Source organism: Anabrus simplex, chromosome 1, assembly GCF_040414725.1.
Source record: "Anabrus simplex isolate iqAnaSimp1 chromosome 1, ASM4041472v1, whole genome shotgun sequence".
Classification (NCBI taxonomy): domain Eukaryota; kingdom Metazoa; phylum Arthropoda; class Insecta; order Orthoptera; family Tettigoniidae; genus Anabrus; species Anabrus simplex.
The window spans coordinates 401,838,532-401,863,205 of NC_090265.1; the positions used below are offsets into that span (position 1 = coordinate 401,838,532).

Here is a 24,674-nt window from a genome sequence, read left to right on the forward strand (position 1 = left end):
TATAGACTGGAATCTGTAAACTACTGAAACAACAATGAATACACCCAAATAATATAGGTTCTTAATTTCGAATACAATTCAAGGGCACGTGTAGGTGAATTATTTTCAAAAAATTGAATTTTTTATTTTCATGTATTATTATTCTTTGGAGTTCTCTCTTTCAGAATATATATAGTTTACATATGTTAGCAAGCATATTTTGTCCTAAATGTTGTTTTTAAGAATGTCTGCGCTAAGTAGCCAAGCCCCTTTAAATGTCAAACATCTCAAAGTGTCATAACTTTTCCACCAGTAAAGACATCGGAAAGCGGTAAGTAGTATTTTATCGAAAGCTGCCCTGCGTAAGAATTGATTGCTCTTAGACCTGCCAGCCGCAACGTGCTAGATTGTAAACAGAAGCCAGTATTGTATTGTATAGTAGCGTACATGAAATTCTCTATTTGTAAACATCCAGCATTTGCCTGGAGTGAAAATGGGAAACCACAGAAAACCTCCTTCAAGGCTTATTAAAACTGTACTATGGCTTAGCTATAAGGAGAAAGCAGGGTAATTTGGAAGCTATGTGAAAATCTGTATGGGCTAGTTTAATTCACAAAGCATCAACTGATGACTACCCACAACACGTGTTATGTCCTCCAGGTCCAGACTTCGGGTGTGGGTACCAGATAGCAAAGACAGAGGGTAAAAGGTTATTGTCATAAACATTCATTACCTTATGTTGTTATTGAAGCCATAAAACCTATTTATATAGATCTTAGTGCCAAAAATCTCTTTGAAAAATGTTTACATGGACGAACACAGAGCCCTAATTAGAGTTTTCATCATTGCATTTGGGAACGTGTGCCAAAAAGCGTATTTGTAGGTCTTACTACCCTAAAAATGGGTGTATTGGATGCAGTTATCTACTTCAATGCAGGTGCTGCATCCAGATGTAAGGTACTGGAGTCTTTAGGAATATCTCAAGGGGAAAATATGGCCTCAGCATTAGCTGCAATTGATCGTCGTAGGGTAAGTAAACTCGTGTCCTCATCCCGAGGTGGTGCAGCTCTTTTCAGGTACACCCCCATTGGAGGTGAGCTGCATGTACCATTTCAACCACATACCAGCTCTCCTGCCATTCTTAAATTTCTGGCAGTACCGGGAATCGAACCCGGGCCCCCGAGGACGGCAGTTAATAACACTAACCGTTACGCTACGGAGGCGGACGTCGTAGGGTAATTGACGCTGAGAGGGCTGTATTTGAAAGCTCTAAAGAAGCCAGAACAAATAGTAGAAATAGGAAAACACAGCAGGATGATGAGAGTGTCCTAAATCATGAGGAATATGGAGCTGGAATGCATCGAAACTGTAAGGGTTGGTCACAAACTTAAATATTTTACTTTGATTGGCTCTCCTGAAAAATTGTATTTTTTAAGAATATTTATTTTACTATCTCAGTAACCGTTAATGATAGAACACTGAAATTCGGCATACAGTTTTAGTGTGCTATTGTCTGAAAAGTAGAATACAATCATGAACGTAGCTCTTTATTTATGAAAAGTAGACCATAAAATATTCAACAAAATTTATGAAAATTTTTATAACAATTTTCGAACTTTTCCCACAAAAGAACCATTTTACTGCATATCATGTTTGTAGTCTACTTTGTAGCTACATGCTGTGGGTAGCATCTGTAAATATATCATTCATATCACACAAGTAGTTTCCGAGTGTACCCTTCCGACAGCTTGGAGTGATTTTGCAATCTTAGAAAACATCACAAGAAATAAACTCTCATAAAAAATTAACAATGAACTTTAACCAACAATTAATGATATAACAACAATCTACAATGTTCATTTATTGCACATACTAATATTTGTCCACCTAGAACAAGTGTACCTGTTCAAATTATGGTGGCAAATATAGTGATTTTGCACTATTTTACTATGGTCTTCACAGACACGAGCCCTCAAGATTCAAACTTTACTTTTGTAATCTAATTTTCTTTTTATGCCAAATCATATTCAATTACACACAACGTTGACTGACCTACAGCTGGAACTAATCCGTTTGCAGTGTGATGCAGTGAAATGTTGGGTAACCAATCCCATTGGGAATTTGGGTCGCTGAACCGATTAGTGCTGGGGGCTTCAAAGCTTACAACATTAATAGTTAACAACTTGTTGCTTTCGGGTGACCAAACATGAAAACTTGTGTGCTATATTGTGTTCAACATGAAAAACGAACTTAAGAAAGATGGAATCCCAGGTGGTAACCAGTCCACCCCCACTCGTAACGGGGTATGCAGAACTCGGATTCTGGTTAACCTACGCCTTCATGTGACCCAGTTGGGACTAAGAGAAACCATAAAAGCAATATCACATACTTAGCCATAATCAATATAAATTCCTTGATCGAAATTGGGAAACTTAAACACACACCTGAAGTCCTGAACAACAAGAGCATGAGTGTAGCAGTCTTACAAGAGACCACGTTCCTGGACGAAGATGCCATGGAGTCTCAATAATGTAGGATAGATATGGGAAAACCTGGTAAGGGAGTCATGGAGAACGTAGACTATCCTTCCCCAGAACTGGTTTCGCAGTACACCACAAGTATACTTGACATCTCCTCGCGCAATGACAGAACTTCTCTTCTATTATTCAGATGCAACAATAGGGAATACTCCCTGGTTAAATTTCATGCTTCTATAACAAGAAAAACCCAGACACTACAGACAAGTACTGGAAAACCCTCGATGAAACTCTAGATAACGTCCCACATCACCATGTGACTATATTGCTAGGAAATGTCAATACCCAGATCGGGAGAGAGAGGAAATATTGGAAGGCTGTAGAAAGATACCCTGATTCTAAGAGAAACAGTAAGAAAGACGTAGACTTAATCAGCTTATGCACACAGTATGAACTACTCTTGATGTCCACAGCCTTCATATACGTACATATCCAGGAAGCAGTGGCGGTTCGTACATGAAGGGCTTTTGGGCGCCGTCCCGCCGCCTTTTCGAAAATATTTAACGTTATTTCACTCTGTAAATGATTACATAAAGAGATGGACAAATGTAGCGAACTCATTCTTGGTTGCCTGCGTTTCGCCCTCGTGTGCGAAGTTGGGCTCGTCAGTTGGGACTTAGCACACCTCCCAAGACGCAAGGCTAGTGCATACCGCGGAGGCCACTGCATAGGCTACTTGAAGCCACCAGCAGTGCCAGTGCACTATGATAGGTATGTCTCATTTCCAAAAGTTGATGCTTGCCTGGCCATCAGATGATATAGTAGTTGATTCCCATAGAGAACTTAAAATATTTGTCCTGAATGAGTACATTTATAATACCAATATAATGGTCCGTTATTGGACATTATAAATTTTCCAGCCAACTCATTCTTGGTTGCCTGCGCTTCGCCCTCGTGTGCTAAGTTGGGCTCGTCAGTTGGGCTTAGCACACCTCCCAAGACGCAAGGCTAGTGCATACCGTGGAGGCCACTGCATAGGCTACTTGAAGCCACTAGCAGTGCCAATGCACTATGAGAGCTATGTCTCATTTCCAAAAATTGATGCCTGCCTGCCAGTGCATTGGCACTGCTGATGGCTTCAAGTAGCCTATGCAGTGGCCTACACGGTATGCATTAGCCTTGCGTCTTGGGAGGTGTGCTAAGCCCAACTGACGAGCCCAACTTAGCACACGAGGGCGAAACGCAGGCAACCAAGAATGAGTTAGCTGGAAAATTTATAATGTCCAATAACGGACCATTATATTGGTATTATAAATGTACTCATTCAGGACAAATATTTTAAGTTCCCTATGGGAATCAACATCTGTATCAAATGTAGCGAAGTCGAACTTATGTGGTGTGATTATACAATGTTATCTTTATTATTTCGGCTGTAAGCATTTTGCTTTTCTATTTTCAAGATAATGGCAAAGGCTTTCAGACCGTGGCTGCTGTCCAGCAAGCACGATGTTTTCTCTTTAGTCGTGAGGCGCTCGGACTGTGGCAGCAGAGCTCTGAGTAGGTCCCCAGACTTTGCTAGTGTGCGGGGTGCGAGAGGAGCCTGGAAGGACGATGTTGGCTTCTCAGGGGAAGGAAGAGTGCAGGCGGGTATGATTTATCCGGCAGAGCCCTCAGTAGGTCCCAAGAATTTGCAAGTGTGCGGGGTGTGTGAGAAGTCTGGAAGAACGATATAGGCTTATCAGAGGTAAGAAGAGTGCAGGCGAGTGTAAGCGCTGAACGGGGGAGCCCTAAGCAATATTGCCAACCACTTTAAAATGTACCTAGGCTTTTTCCCCCCACGTCTTATATTAATTTTTGTTAGAGATTAATTCCAAAACATTTTACAAAACAATGAATTCCATCATACCGACTGTTTAAACACATCCGTTCTATAAAAAAGCTAAAATAAGGATTCAAAATATAACCGTAACGTGACGGCACTATTTGTAGGGTGGTCACTTTGTTAAATACGTTATCATGCTTTGACATTTTAGCAAGGAGATAGAAATTCGGGAGTGCACTGTTTACTTGTTTTCATGAATGTTGTTATTATCAATTGTGATCAGTGAAACTGTGCAGTGCCATAATAGTCTGGATTGCATTAGCTGTTAGCCTGTTAATTGATGTGTGTGAATAAATGCCATTGTAGTGTAGTTAATACATTAACTTTGTAGTGCAAGCAGATTTCTATTCAGCCAGTGTCATCGATTATTATTATTATTATTATTATTATTATTATTATTATTATTATTATTATTATTATTATTATCATTATTAGTCTATTATTATTATTATTATTATTATTATTATTATTATTATTATTATTATTATTATTATTATTATTATTATTATTATTATTATTATTATTATTATTATTATTATTATTATTCATCTAAAAGTATCGTGGTGCTAGTCAGTGAAAACTCGACTGATTGGGGAGAGAAAAGAGATAGCGGCACAGCCCTGTCAGAGTAAAATGTCACGAATCGCCACTGCCAGGAAGGCCATGAAGTGGCGCAGCCCAAAGAGTATGATAGGCGAATTCCAGATCGACCACGTAGCAACAGACATACAGCACCACTGCGACGTTATGTAAGTCAAAGTGCTGATGGGAGCCAACATCGACTCTGACCACTAACTGTCCCTGGTTGAAACGAATCTGAAGCCGCTAAAAGTGATCAATGGTATGCCAGTGAAGAACAAGGTCCCTAGATTTTAAATCACCAAACTTGAAAAGGCTAGAAACTACCATGAGAAACTGAACCGTAATAACAATGGCATTAGCTACCCTGCAAAGTGGGACCTACTTAGGGATCTATAATAGCAGCGGCTCAAGAGACGATACGTAAAGACCTAAGGGGAATCAGCACCCATGGTGGTCCAGCGAATGCGATGAGGCTATAGAGGCCAGACGACTAGTATGAATCAAATGAAAGCAACATAGGAACGAAGCGGACCTACAAACCTTTGTAACACGAAGGAAGACCATAACATCATAAGAGGGGAAAGAGAAAGCATAATGAAGAACGGATCAAGTAAGCAGAGGATGACTTCGTAAGGCACATTTTTAGAGACTTATACAAGCACGAACCTTTTCACACTCCCTACTATATATTTCCAGAAAGCAGGCGGATCACTGTACCTCAACGATCACGAATGCACTTAGACTCTAACTGACTACTTCCAAGTACTTCTAAATACTGACGAATCTGCCCAACCACTCCCAGTCAGAGAAACAACAAATCCTAACACAGATTACATTCCTCCTCTCTCATACGAGGAGATCAAAGAGATCATAAAATTTCTCAGGAACGACAAAGCTTCTAGGAAAGTCGGGATAGTAGCGGAAATGCTGAAATAAGCCAGAGAACACACTTTCAGGCACATAGAGAAAGTGATCCCGGGTATATGGGCTAGTGACGGACTCCCCGATGACTGGACCTCAACCGTTATCCATTCTATCCACAAGAAAGGAAACGGCATATAACGCGGCAGCTTGACAACAAGTGAGGATGAATATCAAGCAGGGTTCAGAGGATCGGAAGCCTTCTCAAGACGTCCCTTGTGTCGCCCGCTTCATGCGCCCAGGCATTATCGTGCATGAGAAGGAAATCAGGGAAAACACCGTATGCGGCAAACACCGCATAGTCTAACAAGATCTGATTGATGTACTCCCTGATGATATGGCGGCCACAAACAACGACAAGATCTGTACGACTGTCGACATTAAAGCTACACCACACAATCACAGAACCTTGTCCGAATCTGCCCACTAGCCGTACACTATTTGGAGAGTGACGCTCACCAGGCCCTCTCCATACACATATACGACCGTCAGATTGAGTCAGGGAAAATCGTGACTCGTCTGCAAACAATACAGATCTCCGAAGGTGAAGTTGCCAACTGACGTGGCTACGGGCGAACAGAAGGCGAGCTACTTGATATTTCCGCGTTAAGCGAGGCACTTGAACGGGTCGTCTGGATCGTTAGTTCCTTACAGTCTGATCGGATACCGTGAATGCTGTTGTCCTTCTAAAGTCTTGTTGCATTTCTCTGGCAATGGAGGTACTACGCAACGCACAAATCACCAGATATCGATCTTCATTTTGGGGTGTGAAGCGTCGACGAACTTCTCAAATCACGTGTGGTGAAATGATCTGTCTCGTTGCGCCGATTCCATAACCGATAAATAACAGACGGGGAGGCATTGAAGTCCAAGGCAGCACGACGAAAAATCCACCTTTCCTGATGGAAGTTTCAGATTGGAAAAAAAAAAGTCTAATTTTTGGCACTGAGATACTGAGAGTTGACGAGGAAGAGGAATTCAGCTGAAGAAATGACAGAAGAAATCATATCAAGAGTTTTGTTTGCAGAAAGATCTCTCCTCGTTATCTTTCATTGCAGGTGGGGATTGAGAAAGAGACTGCCTGGCCGAGGCGGTAAAGGCGTGCTCGGTTCGCCCGGAAGGACGTGGGTTCGAATCCCCGTCAGGAAGTCGAACAATTTAAGAAACGAGATTTCCACTTCCGGAGGTGCATATGGCCCTGAGGTTCACTCAGCTTACACAAAAAAAATGAGTACCAGGTTCAACGAGCTAGAAAGAGGACTATAGAGTGGCTATTGGACCGCCATATTTGAATCTACTTGAAAGCCACGTCCACCATATTGTAAGCGATCAAATCGAGTGGGCGTATGATGAAGCAAGTACAGAAGCTGCGGGAATAAATACAGTTTCACAGTTTTCTTTATTAGAGAAGCACTCAAAGATGCATAATGCCTGTTTAAAGGGACATTAAAAATACAAGGTACAGACTACATACTTACATTTTTTTTTGCTATTGGCTTTACGACGCATCGACACAGATAAGTCTTATGGCGACGATGGGACAGGAAAGGACTAGGAATGGGAAGGAATCGGCCGTGGCCTTAATTAAGGTACAGCCGCAGCATTTGCCTGGTGTGAAAATGGGAAAACACAGAAAACCATCTTCGGGGCTGCCAATAATGGGGTTCGAACCCACTATCACCCGAATACTGGATACTGGCCGCACTTAAGCGACTGCAGCTATCGAGCTCCGTCTTAGATATTGTATAAAGAAAGAAAATTAGTGCATTTCCAGTACGGTAGCCCTAATTACAAAACATATCACAATAGTACATTGCCATTAAACAAATTTAGTCCTACATACAGGGAGTGAAAATATAGAACAGAAAACCTTGAACAAAGTAATATAACAACATCGAGAAATAATACATATAACTTTAATGAAAATGAAAACATACAACCTGGTTTCCAGTCATTGACCGGGTCAGGAATGTAATGAATGAAGCAGATATAGGCTGTTAGTGCGATGGGGTCGCCACTCCCAACGTGATTTATTAATGACTGATGGATGCTATGAAATGAGAATGGAGAGTGTTGCTGGAATGAAAGATGACAGGGAAAACCGGGGTAACCGGAGAAAAACCTGTCCCGCCTCCGCTTTGTCCAGCACAAATCTCACATGGTGTGACCGGGATTTGAACCACGGTATCCAGCGGTGAGAGGCCGATGCGCTGCCATCTGAGCCATGGAGGCTCCGATAACTTTAATAATAATGATAATAATAATAATTATAATAATAATAAATCCTGGTATTTTTCCAGTTACCTGGATTTGGCATTTGTATGGATTTAGCCTGATTCTACGACCGGATGCCCTTCCTGAGGACGACGCCAACCCTGAGTGGAGTGATGTATTTACTATTACGTGTTTCTGTGGTGGTTTGTAGCATGTTCTGTTGTGTGTAGATGAAGATTGTTATCCAGTCGCCGATCCAGAGGAATTAACTGTCAACTACCCGGTAAAAATCCTCAACTCGGTCGAATCCGGGGCCCTCTGAACCAAAGGCCAGCACGCTGATCATTCAGCCAAGGAGCCGGACACAAAGCAACTTGGCAGGTTCGATCCTAGCTCAATACGATGGTATCTGACGGTGCTCAAATCCCTCAGCCTCGTGTCAGTAGATTTACTGGCACGCAAAAGAACTCGTGCGGGTCTACATTCAGGCACCTCGGCTTATCAGAAAAAGTAGTTAGTAGGACGCAAAACTAATAATAATTTACGAAAAATAAGTATTTGTTCACATTACTTCTTTTTCAAAATGCTGGGGAAATGTGCTCTGTAGGGTACAATGTAATAATAAATAGTGTTATTAGTTTTTCGTCCTACCAACTACTTGGTACGGTTTTCGGAGACGCTGAAGTGGCGGACATATGTCCCGCCGGAGTTCCCTTACGTGCTAATAAATCTACTGATAGAAGGGTGACGTATCTCAACAACTTCAAATACCAAATATGCCAACTTAGCTCAGAATACCAGCGCTCTACCGTCTGAGCCACTCAGCCAGGCAGGATACAGTTTATCGTGTCTGGCTGTCTGGTCAGTTCCTACAACAAAATAAAAGTAGGCCTACCCTACACGTGCTGGATTGTGCTACACAGGCAACGTAATTCTGCTAATCGCCCATAACTGTGTACTTTAGTAAAACAAAAATCTTATTTGAAATATGATTACATTCTTCGTGTTTTTTTCTACAATGTATGCATTAGCTTGCCACACACGTAGAGAGCATAATCTATTCGATCTAATCTATTAAAAGTAACGCATCGTAAGCGGAAGAGTGGCGCTTAAAGTATGGAGTCGCTATTTCGCCTTGGCACCACCCAGAGCGCTGTAGCAGCCGTTTTAGCCACTCTATAGTCCTCTTTCTAGCTCGTTGACCAGGTTAATTGCTGGGTGCAAAGACGGCCGGGCGTAGAGCTAACCACTCTACCCCATCAAGTGCCGAGGTTACGGATAGTGGAAGCCTTTACCTTCCACCCCTCCAAGGGCCTTCATGGCCTGTACGGAGATGACTTTGCTTTGCTTTGCTTTGCTTTTGGGGATTGAGAAGCTCCTCGTTATAAATCCCAAAATCATATGATGGTTTTAGTTTTGTTATATATATATTCTTTTGATTTACGTCGGGCCGACACAGGTAGGTCTTATGGCGACGATGGGATAGGAAAGGGCTAGGAGTGGGAAGGAATCCATGCGGAAAACCATATTCAGGGCTGCCGACAATGGGATTCGAACCTACTATCTCCCGACTGTACGTAGATAGTACTTGACCCAAACCGCGCAACCGCTTGCTCGGTGAACGTGGTTTTAGTGTGATCATTAAACTTTATTTCGAAAAAGAATATAGACTCCAGATAACTTAACGTGCGGTTTTAAGACTCCTGTTAAGTGATGTTAAACCAGACATACCAGAACTGATATCACTCGATTAAGGATTTTCTGAATATTTAAGTCAATAACTTTATAATACAATATTAGATTTTGACGTAAAATTGATGTTGAATTGGAATATTTTTGACGTAGAATACGTCTATTATTTCGGAATCTCGAGCCTTACTTAAGGAGACATTCTGGAGATAAAAATCGATATTTTGGTCCATGGGCGCCCGCAGGATCTTTTCCGGGGGGGGGGGGGGACATTAACAATTTTCTTGAATATAAAAACCAATATAACGTCAGCAACATTAAATTGTTTACAGAAACTTCCAGTTATAACATATGCTAGATGACTGTCAGTAATTTCAGTTTATGAAATAATCTGGTATGATATTAAACAATTGAACATCAACATCTTTAGAATTCCAGGGGGGGGGGAAATGCTCCCCCTTGCGGGCGCCCATGTTTGGTCATTTTGGCGAAACAATTTTATGGCTGAAATTGAAAATAGAAAAACAGAAGATCGAAAATAGATCTCAGAGAATTAGAGTACGCGAAGCTTTATCTGACCCTGTAATAATTAAGAGGGGAATTCCTCAAGGCAGTATTATTCGACCTTCATGTTTTCTTATATATATATATATAAATAATATGAGTAAAGAAGTGGAATCAGAGATAAGGCTTTTTGTGGATGATGTTATTCTGTATAGGGTAATAAATAAGTTACAAGATTGTGAGCAACTGCAAAATGACCTCGATAATGTTGTGAGATGGACAGTACGCAATGGCATGATGACAGACGGGGTTAAAAGTCAGGTTGTGTGTGTTCCACAAATATGAGAAGTCCTCTCAGTTTTAATTACTGCGTTGATGGGGTGAAAGTTCCTTATGGCAATCATTGTAAGTACCTAGGTGTTAATATAAGGAAAGATCTTCTTGGGATAATCATATAAATATGATTGTAAATAAAGGGTACAGATCTCTGTACATGGTTATGAGGGTGTTTAGGGATTGTAGAAAGGATGTAAAGGAGAGGGCATATAAGTCTTTTGTAAGACCCTAACTAGAGTATGGTTCTAGAATCTAGAGTATCGTACCCTTACCAGGATTACTTGATTCGAGGACTTGAAAAGAATCCAAAGAAAAGCAGCTCGATTTGTTCTGGGTGATTTCCGACAAAAGAGTAGCGTTACAAAAATGTTGCAAAGTTTGGACTGGGAAGACTTGGGAGAAAGGAGACAAGCTACTCGACTAAGCGGTATGTTCCGAGCTGTCAGTGAAGAGATGGCGTGGAACGACATTAGTAGACGAATACGTTTGAATGGTGTCTTTAAAAGTAGGAAAGATCACAATATGAAGAAAAATTTGGAATTCAAGAGGACAAATTGGGGCAAATATTAGTTTATAGCAAGGGGAGTTAGGGATTGGAATAACTTACCAAGAGAGATGTTCAATAAATTTCCAATTTCTTTGAAATAATTTAAGAAAAGGCTAGGAAAACAACAGATAGAGAATCCGCCACCTGGGCGACTGCCCTAAATGCAGATGAGTAATGTTCGATTGATTGATTGATTGATTGATTGATTGATTGATTGATTGATTGATTGATTGATTGATTGGTTGGTTGGTTGGTTGGTTGGTTGGTTGGTTGGTTGGTTGGTTGGTTGGTTGGTTGGTTGGTTGGTTGGTTGGTTGGTTGGTTGGTTGATAATATAAGGAAATATCTTTTTTGGGGTAATCACATAAATGGGATTGTAAATAATGAGTACAGATCTCTGCACATGGTTATGAGGGTGTTTAGGGATTGTAGTAAGGATGTAAAGGAGAGGGCATATAAGTCTTTTGTAAGACCCTAACTAGAGTATAGTTCTAATGTATCGGACCCTTACCAGAATTACTTGATTCGAGGTCGGGAAAAAATCCAAAGACAAGCAGCTCGATTTGTGCTGGGTGATTTCCGTTACAAAAATGTTGCAAAGTTTGGGCAGGGAAGATTGGGGAGAAAGGAGACGAGCTGCTCGACTAGGCGGTATGTTCCGAGCTGTCAGTGGAGAGATGGCGTGGTACGACATGATGGTAAACGGAGTCAAAAGTCAGGTTGTGAGTTCTACAAATGGACAGTACGCAATGGTATGATGATATTTTCTTTTTTGCTATTTTGCTTTACGTCGCACCGACACAGATAGGTCTTACGGCGACGATGGGACGGGAGAGGCCTAGGAATGGGAAGGAAGCGGCCGTGGTCTTAGTTAAAGTATAGCCCCAGCATTTGCCTTGTGTGAGAATGGGAAACCACGGAAAACAATCTTCAGGGCTGCCGACAGTGGGATTCGAACCCACTATCTCCCAGATGCGAGCTCACAGCTGCGCGCTCCTAACCGCACGGCCAACTCGCCCGGTGGTATGATAAAAAAAATGAAATGTCGTATGGCTTTTAGTGCCGGGATATCCCAGGACGGGTTCGGCTCGCCAGGTGCAGGTCTTTCCATTTGACACCTGTAGGCGACCTGCGCTTCGTGATGAGGATGAAATGATGATGAAGACAACACATACACCTAGCCCCCGGGCCATTGGAATTAACCAATTAAGGTTAAAATCCACGACCCGGCCGGGAATCGAACCCGGGATACTCTGAACCGACGGCCAGTACGCTGACTGTTCAGCCAATGAGTCGGACGGTGGTATGATGATAAACGGGGTTAAAAGTCAGGTTGCGAGTTCCACAAATATGAAAAGTCCTCTCAGTTTTAATTACTGCGTTTATGGGGTGAAAGCTCCTTTTGATTGATTGATTGATTGATTGATTGATTGATTGATTGATTGATTGATTGATTGATTGATTGATTGATTGATTGATTGATTGATTGATTGATTGATTGATTGAAAGTATTGAGTTTCATCTTTCTTGTTATGAAGTTATTCCATTGAATTCAAACAATTTACCACTTTAATAATAGTTTGTTTGCCAGTTTGTACACAGCAGAAATGGGCGTAGAGTCTGCATTGTTTTCATTTTCCCACCAAATATAATTTTACATATTATTCCCATTTTTCTCCCATAATATTCTGACAAATGTAACAAAATGTGCATGGTTATATATGTGTCACAGCTATATTAGGAAACCTGTGTATGAATTTTATAATTGCAGAATTTTTTTAAAGTAGTAGGGGTATTTAAAGTCAAAATTTTAGAGCATAAAAATTACATAAATTTTAGTTCAGTATATCTCCTTATATAAATTATGTACTGAAAAATTAATACACAGTGCTTTTTAAAGAAGTATTATCTTCCTAATTCCAAATTTTCCTTAACATCTCAAATATCATGAAAAAATGGAATTAAACATTTCATAAAATATTTTCAAAAACTCAAGATATCCCTACTTTTATTCAGGTGACACTCCCACACAATTTCGTAAAAATACGTTCATTAGGTAAAATATGTGTTTATCTCCCCTTCATGAATATTTTAAAGTGGAAATAATGTTTAGACAACACATGTGAAAACATTGTTCAGTATCTAACTTTAAACAGGACCAAAGTATCTAGCAACAAAAGTCTGACTTCAAAATGTCATCATCGGGAGATGCAGTCTTTAGGTGTTAAATCGCCGTGCCGCGCGGCTAACAATTAGTATTGCTATGGACTCCAGTCCGGTAGAACAACATGCGAGGTGTCGTTTGATTCGTCTCAGCGGGTTCCATACGTATACTGCAAAACAAAACCATATCGTAACTTCTGAGAAAATTATGGTGCGAAGAATTTATTTCGTAAAAGAACAATAAAAATCTTCAAAAATGATTTGAGAGGATAAAGTGGCTTATCAGAATTCCAAACAATCCAACAAACCAATACTGATCCCCCAAAGGTTTATCAAATTTAAGGCGGATGAGCGTCATTTGAGTCGAATTCCACGCTGCTGGATCTCCAGCTGAGCGCATCGTCTGCCCAGTGTTGGAAAATTCTCTGTCACTCATGGAATTGAAAATGTGTATTTTTGTTTATAGGCTAATTAAGAAATAAAAATGGCAGCTATGAAAATTCAAACCCATACAGGCCAGAGGCGTACGAAGAAATTATTTTCGGGGGAAAGAGGCATTAAATATTAAAATTTGAGGACTTCTATAAAGTAATGTTGGGTGCATATTGTGAAATTAGAGACACTAAATAAAAACTTTCAAAATAACACAATTATTTAATAGAGACACATTTCTATTCATGTTGATTAAAATAGCAGACGTCTAGTGGGTTTTTGGCCAGCTCATGGGTTAAATTTTCTACGGTCGCATGTTTTTCTTTGTCTGTACAGAAGAGTTAACCTATTCTATCTTTCCTGTGCAGTCATACTCAGCAAATAACTTTCCGAATATTTCAGACATGAACAAGAGCGTTCTGTTGTGGCGGTGGTTACTAGTGAGACAGCAAACAGTTTCAGTACTGTGTGTATTGTTGGTAAAATATCACTGTCGCAAAATGTTAAGTGCAGAAATGAAGTCCATAGGTTCAGATGATTGCTTTTAGAAGAACAGCTTATATATTTAATAATGCAATTGAGGAGCTAGATGCAATAACAGCGTAAGTCTACTTACGCTGTTATTGCATGAATACTGTTTTCAGATTTTCTGGTCCCTTCACTACTACCCAGTCCAGGTCTTAGTTCGCTAGGATGCCGCTAGAGGTCAGGAGCTCACTAAAACTGGTACCATGCACTACGCTGTTATTGCATGAGGCATGCTTCACGAGTGGCACATTCAGTTGCCGCCAGTTCTCTGGCTGGAGAAGATGTCAGCAAGTGGAATAGAAAGTTTTGTGGCATCACATTTAATAAAAGACTAGTTATCAACACTTTGACCTATGTTTCTAAGAATGCCTTTTGCTAAAAGCAACAGATTCATGATACAGAAGTTTGTGTGACATTATTACCATAATGGTGTTGTATCAGTCACAGTCCTACATTCCTATGTGCCATTTACCTTCTTAAAGAGGAATGATAGTTTTCTCAGTTTGAATGATTTGAGGCTACATGATGTAAGAAAATGTGGTGTAAAAGCAGACAAAAGGGTTGATGTTATTTCACTAATGACATACTTAAAAACTGAAAATGTTGAGTGGTATGTGAAAGTCATGTCTGTGTGTAATGATTCCTTAGAGTCTGCTAATGCAGCATATAAAGATGAATCATCCCGATTTTGATCAATGATGCATTTGAGTATTTCAAACAAGTAAGACACACAATGTCTAAATCCCAATTAAGTTATATACTTTGCGATCTGTTTTTTTGTTTCTTTTCTTTTAGGTTTAGAGAATCATTTTGTAAATGAAAATAGGAATAAAAGTTGTTCAGAAAGGAATGTTACTAATTTTATAACATTTCAACTATTTGTTGGGGGGGGGGGCAATTACCGTAGCCTAATACCATAGTTGGAGAGAGCACTCTAACAAAATTTTCTCGACCCTTTACGAGAAAAGAACGAAAAAGGTGAATATTAAATAAAGACTAAACTTCATGGTTTTACCTTTCTTAGTTGGCAAATTTTTGTTTTTTTTAGGAATTTGTTCTTAATTTTAGTAAGTTTAGACATTTTGGAGAACTGAGGTGGGATAAACTGCCACTTTTGTTCCTCTATAGTGAGCGATCATGCTTTCCTAACTCCCTGATCAATACTGGTGTATGGCAAAATATAATATTCCTGCTCTTCATGCAATAACAGCGTATAAAATTAAATTTTAAATAACTCTGTCTTTCTTATTAGGTAAAAGATCAATAAAATTCTTTGGGAAATAAATTTCCTGGCTCTTTTAAATGTCCTTAGATGAAATTCAGGTTGATTCCTAATATTACTTTAGTAGTATAATAGACGGGTTCGGCGGCCTCCTCCTCCTCCGGCTCTCGGGAGAGGCCTCCTCCTCAGCCAGTGGCCTCTCACCTCCTCCTCAGCCAGTGGCCTCCCAGTGGCCACCTCCTCCTCCTCCTCAGCCAGTGGCCTCCCAGTGGCCTCCTCCACCTCAGCCAGAGGCCTCTTCCAGTGCTGCCAACTTAACCTAACTAGCGCGAGATAAACAAAGCCACGTGCTTTTTGACAGACAACAACGCACCGCTAACCTCAGTACTGCCATCTTGACGGGCCTAAACCTCAGTAGTGCCAACTTAACCTCACAAGCGCGAGGTAAACAAAGCCACGTGCTTTTTGACAGCCACGTGCTTTTTGACAGATTTGTAAACAAAGCCACGTGCTTTTTGACAGCTGTCATCGACAACAACGCATCGCAAACCTCAGTACTACCATCTTGACGGGCCTAAACCCCAGTAGTGCCAACTTAACCTAACTAGCATGAGGTAAACAAAGCCACGTGTTTTTTGACAGCCACGTGCTTTTTGACCGATTTGTAAACAAAGCCACGTGCTTTTTGACAGACAACAACGCATCGCTAACCTCAGTACTGCCATCTTGACGGGAATAAACCTCGGTGGTACCAACTTAACCTAACTAGCTCGAGATAAACAAAGCCACGTGCTTTTTGACAGCCACGTGCTTTTTGACAGCTGTCATCCGCCATCTTTAAACTACAGAGCGCTGTGCTGCCCTCTTTCGTCACCTGTCATCGGCAGTGCTGCCATCTTGGCGGGCCTAAACCTTAGTGCTACCAACTTAACCTCACTAGCTCGAGATAAACAAATACACGTGCGTTTTGACAGCCACGTGCTTTTTTGACAGCTGTCATCCGCCATCTTTAATCCATAGAGCACAGTGCTGCCCTCTTTAGCTACTTACCTTTGAAATGTGGTGGCGGATAATTTGAAAAATGCTTTTTGACAGCAGCCATCTTGCATCGCAAACCTCAGTGCTGCCCTCTTTAGCTAGATACCTGTGGTAGCAGACAATTCCACGTGACAGCAGCCATCTTTAATCAAGAGAGCACCGTGCTGCCCTCTATGTGGTGGCGGCAAATTCCACGTGCTCTTGTTTGGAAACAAACTCACGTGCTTTTTTGACAGCTACCATCCACCATCTTTAATCAACAGAGCACAGTGCTGTACTCTTTAGCTAGATACCTTTGAAATGTGGTGGCGGCAATTTGAAAAATTCTATGTGCTCTTGTTGGGAAACAAAGCCACGTGCTTTTTTGACAGCTGTCATCCGCCATCTTTAATCAATAGAGCACCGTGCTGCTATCATGCGGGCAATTTCATCACCTATCACCCGCCATCTTTAATCTACAGAACACCGTGCTGCCCTCTTTATGGCTACTACCTTAAGCATGTAGTAGCGGGCAATTTGAAAAGTTCTGTTAGCTATCATCCGCCATCTTTAATCAAGAGAGCACCGTGCTGCCATCTTTAGCTAGATACCTTTGAAATGTGGTGGCGGCAAATTGAAAAATTCCACATGCTCTTGTTTGGAAACAAACTCACGTGCTTTTTGACAGCTACCATCCGCCATCTTTAATCAACAGAGCATAGTGCTGCCCTCTTTAGTTTGAAATGTGGTGGCGGCAAATTCTACATGCTCTTGTTTGGTAAACATAGCCACGTGCAGCTATCATCCGCCATCTTTGAGCACCGTGCTGCCCACTTTATCGCAGTAGATGTAAATTCGTCACCTGTCATACGCAGTGCTGCTATCTTTAGCTAGATACCTTTGAAATGTGGTGGTGGATAATTTAAAAAGAAAAATTCTACAGCAGTCCTCTCTCGACGCTAATTGCATAAGATGGCGGCTATACATGACTCCTTAAGGGTGCTTACGCAAGATGGCTGCTATACACAGGTTCTTATGAGACGCCCTTGGGATGCTTGCGCAAGATGGTGGTTATACAAGGCTCCTTATGAGACACCCTAGTGATGCTTGCGCAAGATTGCGGTTGCTCTTATGAGGCGGCTTAAGGGTCCTTGCACAAGATGGCTAGAGACGCCCTAAGGATGCTTGCGCAAGATGGCGGACACAAGATGGCGGCTATACACGTCTCCTTATGAGACGCCTTAAGGGTGCTTGCGCAAGATGGCTGCTGCTCTTAGCTTAGAGGCTAACGTGTCGTGCTAGTTCGATTCATTAAATTTAGGGCTTAAATGCAAAATGTTAAATATCTCGAAAGCAGTGCACCGTAGAGCAAAACGGACAAAATTTTTCTGCCTAATACCTAGGTTCGCAGTATGAGGAACAAGAAAATCATAGTCTAATGATGGGATCAACGGTTCGGTTCCTACTTAGGCCCTTTGGCATTTGCTCTGTTTTAGCTTGTATTGAAGCGAGTCTTCGTAACATGATCAGGTTTAGCTATGGTAGAGAGTATGACGTGCCGTGCAGGTTCGATTCATTAAATTTGGAGGCTTAAATGCAAAATGTTAAATATCTCGAAAACGGACAAAAATTTTCCGCCTAATACGTAGGTTCGTAGTATCAGGAACAAGAAAAAACATAGTCTATTGATGAGATCAACGGTTCGATTCCTACTTAAGCCCTTTGGCATTGGCAGCTATCTATTTCTACAAGATGGTGGCTGCTCTTATGAGACACAAGATGGCTTGAGACGTCCTAGGGATGCTTACGCAAGATGGCGGACACAAAATGGTGACTATACATAGCTCCTTATGAGACGGCCTAGGGGTGCTCGCACAAGATGGCGGCTACTCTGATGAAGAAAGCTAGCTTAGAGGCTACTGCGCAAGATAACAGCTGCTGTTATGCATGCGGTGGAGGGCAATTTGAAATTCTATGTGCTTAATCAACAGAGCACCCTGCTGCCCTCTTTAGCTGAAATGTGGTGGTGGATAATTTGAAAAATTCTTTTGACAGCTATCATCTTTAAAAACAACGGCGACTATACATAGGCTGTTAAGGCCTTATCATTCTCCTCCTCCTCCTCCTCCTCCTCCACCTCCTTCTCTACCTCCTCCTCCGCCTCTTATGTCAAGGCATAGCTTTATATCGAACAAGTTTAAACCTGCATCGCGAAGGCAAGCGTGTGCAGCGATAACATTATTGTGCATGTGTAGACTTTCGAAGCATAAGAAGAGTAGAATCAAACGCTGTACTCGATACGACATGTGATCAGAACATTGATTGATGCGTTCAGAAAAACAAAATAAGTGATCAAGACTAGAATCGAACAATGTACTCAATACATCATGTGTTTAGAATATGTCAGGGGATACGCTTGTTCTAAGAAGATCAGATTGAAACATAACAAGACTAGAATAGAACACTGTAATCGATGTTGTTAACTTCAACATGTGATCAGAACATTGATTGATGTGTTCAGAACACAAAATAAGTGATCATGACTAGAATCGAACACTGTACTCCATACAACATGTGATCAGAACATTGATCGATGTGTTCAGAACACGAAATAAGTGATCAAGACTAGAATCGAACACTGTACTCAATACAACATGTGTTTAGAACATGTTAGGGGGTACCCTTGTTCTAAGAAGATCAGAATGAAACATAACAAGACTAGAATCGAACACTGTAATCGATGTTGTTAACCTCAACATATGATCAGAACATTGTTTGATGTGTTCAGAGCAAAAGTACAATTTTGATGATTTGCGCAGCTAACTCGCTCGGTAAACGATATAGCCAAAGTATAACTTCAAATTATTTACCTTCCATCATTCGTCTTGTGTGTAAAAATCAGTCGAACAAGTTATCGCATAAACATGGCTGAAAAAAAAATCGTGATAGGGTATGGAACCTAGGGGTTACATCTTGTCAGAAGAGCAAAAAGGATGAAAGGACTCTTCCTCCTCCTTACCGCACATTCCTTGGCTAAAGGGCTAATGGGCTAAAGGGCTAATGGGCTAAAGGGCTAAAGGGCTAATGGGCTAAAGGGCTAAAGGTGCAACAACCTCATCGATCGCTATCAGCAAGAACGCTTGTACTTTGTAGAAAATTAATCTTTATTTGTAAATGGTTTCATGTTCAGAACAAGGAATGGAACCTAGGGGTTACGTCTTACGTAATAAAATCCCCGAGGTGCGATGAATTACGTTTTTCGAACTAGTGTTTGGAACACTGAACTTTTCAAGATGATAGCAGAGAGTTTAGCAATGTTCTGTTGTTGGATTTTAAATTCCGCGCTACAACATGCATAAGGTGGCAGCCTTGAGGTTTACTGTCGTAAAGATGGCAAGAGTGAGGTTAACAATGTTCTGTTGTTGGATTTTAAATTCCGCGCTATAACATGCATAAGGTGGCAGCCTTGAGGTTTACCGCCGTAAAGATGGCAGCAGTGAGGTTAGCGACGCTCTATTGTCCTTCAAAGTGAGGTTAGGGTTCGTCAAGAAGACAGCTGTCAAAAAAGCACGTGGCTATGTTTACCAAGCAAGAGCACGTGGTCGTGACGTCACGGTCACGTAATCAATCCTTAGCTCGACGTCGCTAAGAGCAGCATTAGGATTAGCTATTCTTAAAAGTCTTGGGAACAGAGCAGCAGTATGAATTGCTATGTTTCAAAGCGTGTGCACATCACCTATCGATTTTACATACATCGACCATCGAACTAAACTTCATCCGCTAGATCGTGCTGCTATCTTAGCATGACTTTAAAGTACAATGAATAGCCATGTTTCAAAGCGTGTACACATTACCTATCGATTTTGCATGCATCGACTCTCGTACTAAACTTCTCCCGCTAGATTGTGCTGCTATCTTAGCATGACTAAGATGCATGAACTGAAAGTACGAAGAATAACCATGTTTTAAAGCGTGTACACATTACCTATCGACTTTGCATGTATCGACTCTCGTACTAAACTTCTGCAGGTAGATTGTGCTGCTATCTTAGCATAACTTATACGCATGAACTTAAAGTACAGAGAATAGCTATGTCTCCAAGCGTGTACACATTACTTATTGATTTTGCATGCAACAAATATCGTACTAAACTTCTTCCTCTAGATTGTACTGCTATCTTAGCATAACTTATACACATGAACTTAAAAGTAGAAAGAATAGCCATGTTTCAAAGCGTGTACACATTACTTATTGATTTTGCATGCATCAAATCTCGTACTAAATTTATTCCGCTAGATTGTGCTGCTATCTTAGCATAACCTATACCAATGAACTTAAAGTACAATGATTAGTCATGTTTCAAAGCGTGTACACATCAACTATCGAATTTGCATGTATCGACTCTCGTACTAAACTTCTGCAGGTAGATTGTGCTGCTATCTCAGCATAACTAAGACGCATGAACTTAAAGAACAAAGAATAGCTATGTCTCAAAACGTGTACACATTACCTATCGATTTTGCAAGCATCGACTCTCGTACTAAACTTCTTCCGCTAGATTGTGCTGCTATCTTAGCGTAACCTATACGCATGACCTTAAGGTACAAAGAATAGCCATGTTTCAAAGCATGTACACATTACCTATCGACTTTGCATGCAACAAATATCGTACTAAACTCCTTCCGCTAGGTTGTGCTGCAATCTTAGCATAACTAAGACACATGAACTTAAAGTGAAAAGAATAGCCATGTTTCAAAGCGTGTACACATTACTTATTGATTTTGCATTCATCGAATCTTGTACTAAATTGCTTCTGCTAGATTGTGCTGCTATCTTAGCATAACCTATACCCATGAACTTAAAGTACAATGAATAGTCATGTTTCAAAGCGTGTACGCATCAACTATCGATTTTGCATGTATCGACTCTCGTGCAAAACTTCTTCAGGTAGATTGTGCTGCTATCTTAGCATAACTAAGATGCATGAACTTAAAGTACAAAGAATAGCCTTGTTTCAAAGCGTGTACACATTACCTATCGATAATGTATGCAACAAATATCATACTAAACTTCTTCCGCTAGATTGTGCTGCTATCTTAGCATAACCTATACGCATGACTTTAAGGTACAAAGAATAGCCATGTTTCAAAGCGTGTACACATTACCTATCGACTTTACATGTATTGACTCTCGTACAAAACTTCTTCCGCTAGGTTGTGCTGCTATCTTAGCATAACTCATACACATGAACTTAAAGTACAAAGAATAGCTATGTTTCAAAGTGTGTACACATCACCTATCGATTTTGCATGCATCGAATCTCGTACTAAACTTCTTCCGCTAGATTGTGCTGGTATCTTAGCATAACTTATACCCATGAACTTAAAGTACGAAGAATAGCCATGCTTCAAAGCGTGTACACGTCACCTATCGATTTTTCATGTCTCATACTAAACTTCTTGCGCTAGATTGTGCTGCTATCTTAGCATAACCTGTACGCATGAACTTAAAGTACAAAGAATAGCCTTGTTTCAAAGCGTTTACACATTACCTAATGATTTTGCACGAAACGACTATCATACTAAACTTTTTCCACTAGATTGTGCTAAAATCATGTAAGTGTGCTGCTATCTTAGCATAACCTATCGATTTTACATGCATCGACTATCGTACTAGACTTCTTCCGCTAGAGCATGTAGCAATCGCTTTTGTGTATCCCAAACCCATGTGCACGAACTTAAAGCATAAAGATGAGCTATGTTCTAAAGCGTGTACACATCACCTATCGATAATGTATGCATCGACTGTCGTACTAAACTTCTCCTGCCAGAGCGTACGACTATCGCTTGTGTGTGCACGAAATTAAAGCATAAAGAATAGCAATGTATAAAAATCTTGTAAACAAAGCAGCAGCATTACGTATAGTCAAGTTTAAATGCGTGCACACATCATGTATCCATGATGCACATAGTACTAAACTTATTCCACTAGAATGTACAAAGTTCGCATGTGTTTGTGCTGCTATCTTAGCATAGCCTATGTGAATGAACTTAAAGCATAAAGAATAGTTATGTGTAAAAAATCTTGTGAACATAGCAGAATGTTTACTACGTAGTTGTAGACATTAAACTTTGCATGCTGAGGCGGCATACTACGTGACCGTGACGTCACGACCACGTGCTCTTGCTTGGTAAACATAGCCACGTGCTTTTTTGACAGCTGTCTTCTTGACGAACCCTAACCTCACTTTGAAGGACAATAGAGCGTCGCTAACCTCACTGCTGCCATCTTTACGGCGGTAAACCTCAAGGCTGCCACCTTATGCATGTTATAGCGCGGAATTTAAAATCCAACAACAGAACATTGTTAACCTCACTCTTGCCATCTTTACGACAGTAAACCTCAAGGCTGCCACCTTATGCATGTTGTAGCGCGGAATTTAAAATCCAACAACAGAACATTGCTAAACTCTCTGCTATCATCTTGAAAAGTTCAGTGTTCCAAACACTAGTTCGAAAAACGTAATTCATCGCACCTCGGGGATTTTATTACGTAAGACGTAACCCCTAGGTTCCATTCCTTGTTCTGAACATGAAACCATTTACAAATAAAGATTAATTTTCTACAAAGTACAAGCGTTCTTGCTGATAGCGATCGATGAGGTTGTTGCACCTTTAGCCCTTTAGCCCATTAGCCCTTTAGCCCTTTAGCCCATTAGCCCTTTAGCCCATTAGCCCTTTAGCCAAGGAATGTGCGGTAAGGAGGAGGAAGAGTCCTTTCATCCTTTTTGCTCTTCTGACAAGATGTAACCCCTAGGTTCCATACCCTATCACGATTTTTTTTTTCAGCCATGTTTATGCGATAACTTGTTCGACTGATTTTTACACACAAGACGAATGATGGAAGGTAAATAATTTGAAGTTATACTTTGGCTATATCGTTTACCGAGCGAGTTAGCTGCGCAAATCATCAAAATTGTACTTTTGCTCTGAACACATCAAACAATGTTCTGATCATATGTTGAGGTTAACAACATCGATTACAGTGTTCGATTCTAGTCTTGTTATGTTTCATTCTGATCTTCTTAGAACAAGGGTACCCCCTAACATGTTCTAAACACATGTTGTATTGAGTACAGTGTTCGATTCTAGTCTTGATCACTTATTTCGTGTTCTGAACACATCGATCAATGTTCTGATCACATGTTGTATGGAGTACAGTGTTCGATTCTAGTCATGATCACTTATTTTGTGTTCTGAACGCATCAATCAATGTTCTGATCACATGTTGAAGTTAACAACATCGATTACAGTGTTCTATTCTAGTCTTGTTATGTTTCAATCTGATCTTCTTAGAACAAGCGTATCCCCTGACATATTCTAAACACATGATGTATTGAGTACATTGTTCGATTCTAGTCTTGATCACTTATTTTGTTTTTCTGAACGCATCAATCAATGTTCTGATCACATGTCGTATCGAGTACAGCGTTTGATTCTACTCTTCTTATGCTTCGAAAGTCTACACATGCACAATAATGTTATCGCTGCACACGCTTGCCTTCGCGATGCAGGTTTAAACTTGTTCGATATAAAGCTATGCCTTGACATAAGAGGCGGAGGAGGAGGTAGAGAAGGAGGTGGAGGAGGAGGAGGAGGAGGAGGAGAATGATAAGGCCTTAACAGCCTATGTATAGTCGCCGTTGTTTTTAAAGATGATAGCTGTCAAAAGAATTTTTCAAATTATCCACCACCACATTTCAGCTAAAGAGGGCAGCAGGGTGCTCTGTTGATTAAGCACATAGAATTTCAAATTGCCCTCCACCGCATGCATAACAGCAGCTGTTATCTTGCGCAGTAGCCTCTAAGCTAGCTTTCTTCATCAGAGTAGCCGCCATCTTGTGCGAGCACCCCTAGGCCGTCTCATAAGGAGCTATGTATAGTCACCATTTTGTGTCCGCCATCTTGCGTAAGCATCCCTAGGACGTCTCAAGCCATCTTGTGTCTCATAAGAGCAGCCACCATCTTGTAGAAATAGATAGCTGCCAATGCCAAAGGGCTTAAGTAGGAATCGAACCGTTGATCTCATCAATAGACTATGTTTTTTCTTGTTCCTGATACTACGAACCTACGTATTAGGCGGAAAATTTTTGTCCGTTTTCGAGATATTTAACATTTTGCA

General features: G+C 40.8%; 1 protein-coding gene across 1 annotated transcript in view; it reads right to left on the reverse strand.

Moving 5' to 3' along the window:
* LOC136866587 (esterase FE4) overlaps nucleotides 1-24,674 on the reverse strand; it is a 147,561-nt gene that overhangs the window by 63,359 nt on the left and 59,528 nt on the right. The window lies entirely within an intron of this gene.